Here is a 9,537-nt window from a genome sequence, read left to right as displayed (position 1 = left end):
TTTTTTTTTTTTTGGTACCAGAGATTGAACTCAAGACCTTGAGCTTGTGAGGCAGGCATGGCACCACTGAGCTAAATCCCTGGCCTTAAAGGAGAGTCTTCATAGGAGGGCCTAGACCTGAGAAAAGCCTAAGGAGTTGGAAACACAAAAGATGGCTGCCATTAAGCTCTTGCTCACTGCGCTCTCTCTTTCACACTGATCCACTCTCACCCTGCAGAGTGTACAGTCGTACTTCTTTTCCTACTTTTAATTGGCCCACATTCACTCTGCACAGCATGTTTCTTTTCCTACACTTAATAAATGTAAAACCTCACTTGTCTTGACCAATTATTTGTTCAGGACAGAAAGAACCTATAAAACACTCTAGAAGTAGTACAGTTAGAAATAATAGAGCTGAAAAAGTCACTCTCTTCCATCCATTTAATTCTAAATTATATTCATTCCTTCTTCCATTGTTCTATGATAGGATATAAAATAACAGAACCCCAAGAGATCTCGGATGTTCTAGGTAAAAGCACATGGTGTTGGATCTCCCAGCCTGACCTTCAGTCACCTTCATACTACACTTACCTCAGTAAAGGTTTATAAATTTGTACTATATGTCATGTAATTAAGATCAGAGTAAATGCTGGGACAAGCATGCATGCTGAGCACCCCTAAAATGACTCAGCACCCCATCAATCATCCCTGTCAATCACAACTAGACGTTCAGGGGGAGGCACCTGGTTAAGGTATATATCCTTTAAATTCTGAAAGCCTGATTTATCAGGGGCTATGTCTGTTGCTGTTTCCCTGTGCTATGACTTGTGTGCAGTGCTTTTCCTTTCCTGCCACTTGCCACCATTTATCCGTCTGTGTCATATCTTTTGTTGGAACAGATGTATCTTGAGCACAGCTTCCCTTGATATTCAATAGATGGATCTGCTTGCCACTTACTATCAGGTGTACACTTGGCAATTCTTTCCCCATTGTATACAAATGCATGGACTATACCGGCCCATTTAATAGTAATACATAGAATTCCCAGCACCCTGAAACCTGGTAACACACAGAGAATCGCCTCTGTTCATCTCCAGCATAGAATATTTCTTTCCTCTTAGTGCTGAATGAAATCAAACATTCGTTTAGCAAATCAAGCAATTTGTCAGGCATTAAGTAGCTTTTTTTCAATTTCTATTTTTTTATTAGTACATCTCCTTGTGGGGACTTCATACATGTACATAACACCTTCTTAATTCTTTTTTTATTCCCATCCACTTCCCTCCCCCTGAAATAGTATATCAACTGTTATCAGGTAGCTCTTTCTAGAAGTGGCTCACCAAATAACGGTTACCAGCTTCTGGGTTATTGGCCTCTCCTTCCGGAGTTGAATTCTTCTTGTCTCAAACAGAGAACTGAACGAAAGAAGTAAAAAGCATGACAAGGTTTACTTGAAAAAGTAGAAATGATAAGTGAGGGAGAAACTGGCTCTACAGAATAAACTTGGGCTGAGTAAAAGAGGGAAAAGCAAGATAAAAGAGCATCCTAGAGAAACCAGAGCAGGCAAATGTGAGGAAAGCTCGATACCAACACCTTCTTGGCATCTGTGTCCTTTTATACTTTCTGAATCTCAAGAAAACCCATGAGAATTTCTATACTACATGGCCCCTGAGAGGTGGTGCTGGGATCCCATACCTCAGGCTAATGTCAGGTGTAGGCTATCCTATTAAAAACCTGCCAAAGGGGCCAGGAATTTAGCTCAGTGGTTCCACCACCTGCCTCACAAGTACAAGGTCTGGAGTTCCATCCCTGGAACAAAACAAACAAACAAACAAACAAGTTTTCATGAGACGTCCACGTGCAGGGGTTTGGGAACAATTCTAGGATCTTGTAATCAGTAGGTCACTCTTAATTCCCCAGCCAGTTTTGCTACGCCCTAATGTCCTATGTCAGAACTATATATGACAACTGAAACAATCTATAAAAAATGACCACAGGTTGCAATTGTGTTCCAGTATTCTGCTTTTCCTACTTCCTCTTCTCTTTTGGTGTTTTGAGACAGGGTCTCACTATGCAATTGAGACTGACCTGGAACTCACTATGTATCCCAGGCTGGTCTCGAACTCATAGCATTCCTCCTGCCTCAGCCTCCTGAGTGCTGGGATTACAGGTGTGTGCCAGCACGCGCTGCCTCTCGCTCTCTTTTTTAACCACTCAGTACTGGTGATCCCAGGATCTTCACAATGAGCTACATCTCTGGCCATTTTTTATTTTTGGAGATAAGCTTTTGCCAAGTTGCTAAATTGCCCAGGCTGGGTTCAAACTTGCCATCCTCCTGTGTCACTTTCCCAAGTGCTAGGATTACAGGCATGCACCACCATATCCAGCTTGTATTCCTTTGGATAAATTAATTTATTCATTTATTAAATATTAAGCTGTGGTTGAACTTTGGCTAAAATAGGAAGCAAAATTACTTTATAGATATATGGTAGAATAGTATGTAGCTATTTGAAATCATTATGTAAATCTGTATTTAATGACCTGTAAGATGTTCTTTGTCTTTTATGAATGGAGTAGGTTATATGCCAGACATGGTGGTACATGAGGATGAGGTAAGAGGATTACCATGAGTCTGAGGACAGCCTGGGCTACACAGTGAGTTCAAGGCCAGCCTGAAGTACATAGAGAGACCTTGTCTCAACCCCCCCACAAAAAGAATGAATTATAAATATATTATAAGCCTAATAAAAATATATTTCAAGAAAAAAACTAAGAAGTTCTACATCAAAATGGCAGTTTGTTATAAATATTTCATTACAATAAAAATGTAGCTGGTGAAGTTGGGGATTTAGTTCAATGGATCCACTGCCTGCTTCACAAGTACAAGGTCCCAAGTTCAATTCCCAGTACCAAAAAAAAAAAAATGTAGCTGGGCATGATGGCACATATCTATGTCATGGAATGGTAGGCGGTTAGTCAGAATCAAAAACTCAGCATGAATAATGCATTAAAGGGATAGAGTTTAAGAAAGGAAGCTGATTTATTTGTAAGGAAAAGAAAGACAGAAAACAGAAACAAGCTGCCCTGGAGAGAGAGCAGGAGTAAAAGCCCTTGTCCCTGGTATTAAGATTAGGGACACTTCTTTCCAGGTTGATATCTGGAATTAGTCACAATCTTAATTGTTCCCTAGGCTGTCCTTGGATGGGTTCCAGGTCATAAGACCCTAACCTGGGCACCTTTGCCTTTGTGTACATTGCTTTTTTTGGTGGGCTTTGTTTAATTTTTCTGCCTTTGTGTCGTTGTCCAGGGCCTTATCTCTGGGATGTATAGGTTGGTTAGGCGGAGCCTTATAGAAAAGGCAGTTTAGAGTTAGTGATTAAGTAAGGGGATTTTTTGTATCTGATGCAGTAATATAATGATTCTAGAGTGAATATATATATATATATATATACACACACACACACACACACACACACACACACATATATATAAATGCATAAGTGTATGTATTTTATATACTAAATGAGAGTTTCCTTTTAAATTAGATAATGCCCCCTTGTCTCCTTTGCCCTTTATTGGAGGTGTAGGAGGGTGGTTATTCTTGTTTCCATGCTCCTGGCTTTCCCCATGCTTTGCCTACCTGTTCTTCCTCTGCTAATCTCTCAATTAGAGAGCATACTTTCTATGTTATTTGTGCTATATGGTACCTTCTATATCTGGATTGTTTTATTTTTTCCCTTTCTCTGCCTTTGTCCTTTTAATAGCTCCTAAAGTCATTCCTCCAGTAAAGTTTTCTCCTTTACTCAGGATTAGCCAGTGAATCTAACTGTAGAAGCAAAAGCTTCTTTTAGTAAGATTTGTTACTAATTTCTTTAACAAAGCCTAATGAGGCCTTTATTCCATTCTTTCCCTGCCTCCAGACTCATCCCTACATCTGCAAGGCTGAGACAGCATGACTGCAAGTTTAAACCCAGCCTGGGTTACTTAGTGAAACCCTGTCTCAAAAACAACAGAGGAAAGTGGGGCTGGGAATGCAGCCCTGGGTTCAATCCTTAGCACTGCAAAAAATAAAAACAAAAACAAAATAAACCACAATGGCTACTTTTTGGTTGTATGATTTTTAAAATTATTATTAGTTATATGTACTTTCTAGTATTCTGCAGTGCATTTATAAATACTTTTTTTTAGATAAAGTTCCACTGCGTAGTTCAGGCTGGCCTTAAACTCTATGCAGCCCAGACTGGCCTCGAACTTGCACCAATCCTCCTGCCTCAGCCTCCCAAGTGCTGAGATTACATGCTTGTCACTGGAAATGTAAAAACTATGATAAATAAATGAGGCAGTGATTAAAATGAAAAAGACAAGCTGGGTATGGTGGTGCTCCCCTGTAATCCCAGCACTCTGGAGGCAGAGACAGGAGGATCATCTCTAATTCAAACCTAGCCTGGGATACATAGTGAGTTCAAGGCCAGCCTGAACTAACTATGTGGTGAGACCCTGTTTCAAAAAGAAAAAAGAAAAGAAAGAAAAGGACAAATAAATTAAGTCTGGTGCTCTTTTTAAGACAGCATGGTTCACTCTGGATTGCAGCTTTCCCTCTGTATGCTCATCACTAGAATAAGCCTTTCTGGATCCCTTTGAAAAATCTATCCATTAAGGCAATGATACTGTTGGACTGGAAGCCAGGAGAGCCCCACTACAGTACAGCAAGGAGCCAGGCTAGGAAGTGAAATGGTAAGAAAATAAAAATGATGCTCTTGAAATATGAAAAGATTTTTTTCTGCATTCCAAAAATAGTTCAGGAAATCAAGACTGGGTTGGTCTTAACAGTGAAATCTGGAAAAAGTACAAGTCTACAATCTTTTTTTAATTTTGTAGCTTTTTAGTACGCTTGCTATACATAATGATTATACTCATAGTGGGAAGTTGGTATATGTGCATAACACATCTTGATTCTTTCCCTCCCCTCCCCTCCCCTCCTCTTCCTCTCTAGTAGTACAATCTTTGTTTGCTTGGTTGGCTGGTTGGTTTTTGAGACAGGTTTTGCTATGTATTCCAGGCTGACCTTTAACTCATTATGTAGCCCAGGTTGGCCTTGAACTTCTCCTGTTCAGCCTCCTGAGCATTAAGATCACAGGCATACTCCACCATGCATGGCTCCTAGTAGCACTGTTGCAGAATCCAAGAGAAGGGAGAGACCAATGAAAATCAGGGGGACTTTATTCAGGTTTTAGGTGAACACTAGCTCAATGGACTGATGTCCAAAGAAAGAGTGATGGACAAAGAAAAGTTTTAGGGTTTTTTTGTTGTTACCGGGGACTGAACTCATGTCCTTCCACTTGCGAGGCAGGCGGCAGGAAAAGTTTGTTTGTATTTGGTGGAAAGTGGGTGGTCTTTTTAGTGCCACAGCAAGGGAGCTTACATGCACAGTTTTCTTAACTGTGAAAGAAGATAGTGTCTTATGAATCACATGGAAACAGTGTCATAAACTTTGTTTACAGGACATAGTTGTCAATTTTATCTGTACCAGAACAAAGAGTTACAGCTGGGGGGAAGGGCTGCCCAAGGCTGGGAAGAACTTGTTACTTAAGTCCTGCTTCAGTACAAGATTGAAAGATACTCTGTAAAGCTTTCTCTTCACTGACAACATTCAGTAGAAAAATGTCTGTTTCTTTGGTTATTTTTGTAGTGTAGGGATAGGTCTGTGGCAGGTAAAAAAATAGAACAAAGGCCTAATTAGGCTTTGTTAAAAAAAAAAAGACTAATGGAAAATTTTACTAAAAGAGCTTTTGCCTCTGCAGTTAGATTCACTGGCTAATACCAGATGTAGAAAGGCACCAGGTAGCACAAGTGGCATAAGAATTTGCAACAAAGGAAGGAATCCTGTCTAACGAAGAGATTAATCAAAGGAAGACCAGACAGGCAAAGTGTAGATAAGACTCAGACAAGGATAAAAGGAAGATGTCAAACAAAGCTTAGCAAGAGGAATGTATGTGTAAGCAAGAGTGCCAAAGTTAAGGTCTTGGGGCCTGGGACCCATGGGAAGACAGCCCCAGGTAACCAATAAGATTGTGTCAAGTCTCAGATATCCACCTAGAAGGAAGGGTCTCTAGCCCTAATAAAAGACATTAAAGACAAAGATTCACAAAGACTGCCTCCTTCCAGGGCAGCGCACAAGTCTTCTGCTTTTTCCTCTTTACAGTTAAATCACATTCCTTTCTTAAACTCCATCCTTCTGATTCATTATTGGTGCTGAGTTTTCAATCTGGCTAACTGCTCACTCTGTCCCGACAGTAGGCTAACATGGACCCACAAAATTCTGTTTCCTGGGTGTATTCACTTTCCAACTATTGACGTAAAATAGTAACTGTGCTTTAAAGAAAATAGTTTATTCTGGGCCAAATATATTCATGGCCCAGTTCCCCTGAATGACATCTTCTACCATGGAAGAGGTTACATGAAATTTTCATAATTGTGAAATAAAAGAAAGCCATAAATCAATACAGCAAAAATGACGTAGATCATCAATTGGTGGAAGTATCACATAGGCAGGCAACAGCAAAGCAGGGAAATCTTTTCTATAGATTCCAGATGTTACCTTAGAGATAGCACTCTTAGCTTTATGGCTGGTGGAGGTTAAAGGTCTGCTGAGCTTAATGGTACATTCCTAAAAGTTTACATAGTTACAAAAATGTTAGATCTGATTTGAGACAGGGTCTCACTATGTTGATAATTGTTTTATTTACCTAGATATCACATAATTCATAAAGTGATGCTGGTAACCATTGAGTTTGCCACATTTTGTATTAGTGATGTTAATTTGCTATTGCCTCAAAAAAAAGTTTTCTAACATTGATGACGTTCTACATAAGGGAACTTCCAAGTAAATGAAGTCCATTCAATGAATGAGTGAATGTAATAGTCTTTGAGCTAGTAGAGTATATCTATGCCAATCATTTTAACAAGCTTTACATGTGTTCTTTATACAGTCGCTGTCATAGTGTGGTTCTCAGAAAACAAACAAAATACAACACAAAGTCAGATCTGAGGGAAATCTCTTTGTTCCACAAAAGTACTTACAAAACAGAATTTGATCCCTATATTTTGTTTTCTAATATAAGATGTGTTTTTAACTTTTTATATCATAAACTAAATTTTTTTTGTAGCGGGGATCCGACTCAGGACCTTGCCCTTTGCAAGGCAGGTGTGGGGCCACTGAGCTAAATCCCGGGCATAAACTAAAATTTATAGTGAAACAAAACAAAAGGAATCTTAGATCTGATACAAAAGTTAAGTAAATGGCTATTGAGGGCCTAAAGTAGCCCACAATAATTTTGGCACTAGATGATCTAGAACATTCCATGTCTCTACAGTCACAATATTCTAATCACCCAAAACAAGGGATCTTCAACAGAAATGTGGCTTCTTCAGTGAACTTCAGTTTACACAGCTCCAGCATGGCATCAGATCTGCCCTTGTTGCCATCTAAAGATTGAAAGCCACTTTATATCATCCTTTTTACCCTCTAGAATTACGGGGAAGTGAGTGCTGTGGGACGTGGAAGGCTTTTCTTCCTTTCCCCCCCCCCCCAATTTGGAAAGTTGCCATCCATTCAGGTTTTACTCTAACTGGCCTTTTCCAGATCCCAGAATAAATTGTAGCCAGAAGCCCTGCTCTTTCTCAGAAGGTAACTGCAATCCAGATTTAGCTAGGCTCTTAACCTTCTTGCCCTGGAGCACAGTTTCTCTTTGTATGTATAAATCCTTGTTCTTTTTTACCTAAACAGGTGAGATACAGCCCCTAGCTCTTTCCAGGAAGACCCCCAAAATCCTAACATCCCCTTACCTTTTTTTTTTTAACTAGGGATTGAACCCAAGGCCTTCACTCTGAGCTATATCCCCAAACTTTTCTGTTTTGATTTTCAGATAGGGACTAAATCACTAAATTGCCCAAGCTGCAATGGAATTTGCGATCCCCCTGCCTCAACCTCCCAGAGTACTGGAATTACAGGTGTGTTTTTACCATTGCTCAGGTTTTGATGGGTCTCTGAAAAGCACACCTTTCTCATATCAGTGACCAAAATGCTTCACAATCCTTTCTGGTTTTCTTCATTAAATAAAACAAAATGAAAAGGCGCTTCTCTGTATTTTCATAGACCCCATGCAATTAACCTTCAGAGGAGTCACATGCAAAGTTGAGATGTATGGCCCTGCATAGGTTGCACTGAGTGTAACTCTTTCTCACACAGAACGTTAAAGCCAGAAAGTATGGCTCTTAACTTCATCAGAAAGTGCTTGCCTTTGTTTGGGATCACCTTTTCCTCTTTTTAAGGCAAAGGATCCCCTTTTATCATAGGATCATTAAAATAGTCCTATGAAAGGCTGGGGATTTAGTTAAATGATTCCACTGCCTACTTCACAAGCACAAGATCCTGTGTTTGATCCCCGGTACCCCCCCAAAAAAAATGTCCTGTGGACTACAGAGAGGGTAATGCAACTATTCTATATTTTAGTGCATATTTATTAGAATATTATTTATACAGAATAATGGGTTTCACTTTGCCTGTATTTATATGCATGTAGCATACGTTGGATCATTTCCATCCCCATTAGTCCCCCTGTTCTGTACAATGAATGTAGTGATTGCATGATTGTGTATAGATGTCAGAAGAAAGCTATCCAATAAAAAGGCTGATTTTTTATTGTATGTTAATTATTCCTCAATTAAAAACACCAACAACAATCCAGTTACTAAGATAGGAAAGTATGTAGAACACAAAGGCAGAAGAAAAGGAGTTGATTGTATAAAACTTTATGTGTGTATGAATAAGGAGGAGGAATTTAGAACTTTAAATTGTATTTTGTTGAATGAGGAGATACATTTTCCTTTCAGAAGATTCTTTGATGCTATGAATTTGGGGCTGTGAATACTGTTGTTTTTCTTGCTAAGTCATATAACTTTTTTTTTTTTTTTGGTATGGGGGATTGAAGATTGAATTCCAGACCATGTGCTTGTGACACAGGCAGCAGCACCACTGAGCTAAATCCCTGGATACTTTTTTCTTGAGATGTTGGGGACTGAATTCAGTCAGCTCATGGCTTTCAGCGAGCTAGGCAAGCACTACCAGAGCTACACCCCAAGCCCTATAAATACGTTTTGCAACTTAAAAAGTTTGTTACTATTATGCCTGACGTAAGTGGGACCCTCTCAGCAAACATGATGCCTTCCACAAATAACAGAAAACCACTAAAGGACCATGCTGTCATCAGTAAACAGAACAGATGGCCATAAAGAAAATTTAGGACGGGATATACAATGTCCAGTGTGGTATTATCTGCACACTTGCACTGACCGTCCTGGGTACCTTGACCCCAAAAGTTCCACTCCAGATTCTTTAGGATTACAACCCCTTTCCCCAACACTATGTAAACCTCTTCTCCTCTGGCTAAGGACTGACATCTTCCTTTTTTTGGCGGAACCAGGGATCAAACTCAGGACCTTGCACTTGCCAGGCAGGCATGGCGCCACTGAGCTACATCCCCAGCCCAACCGACATCT

This window comes from Fukomys damarensis, unplaced genomic scaffold (genome assembly GCF_012274545.1).
Source record: "Fukomys damarensis isolate Sample0158 unplaced genomic scaffold, DMR_v1.0_HiC HiC_scaffold_37, whole genome shotgun sequence".
Lineage (NCBI taxonomy): Eukaryota > Metazoa > Chordata > Mammalia > Rodentia > Bathyergidae > Fukomys > Fukomys damarensis.
The sequence above is the reverse complement of the archived record's forward strand: the minus strand, read 5'-3'. Positions refer to the sequence as shown.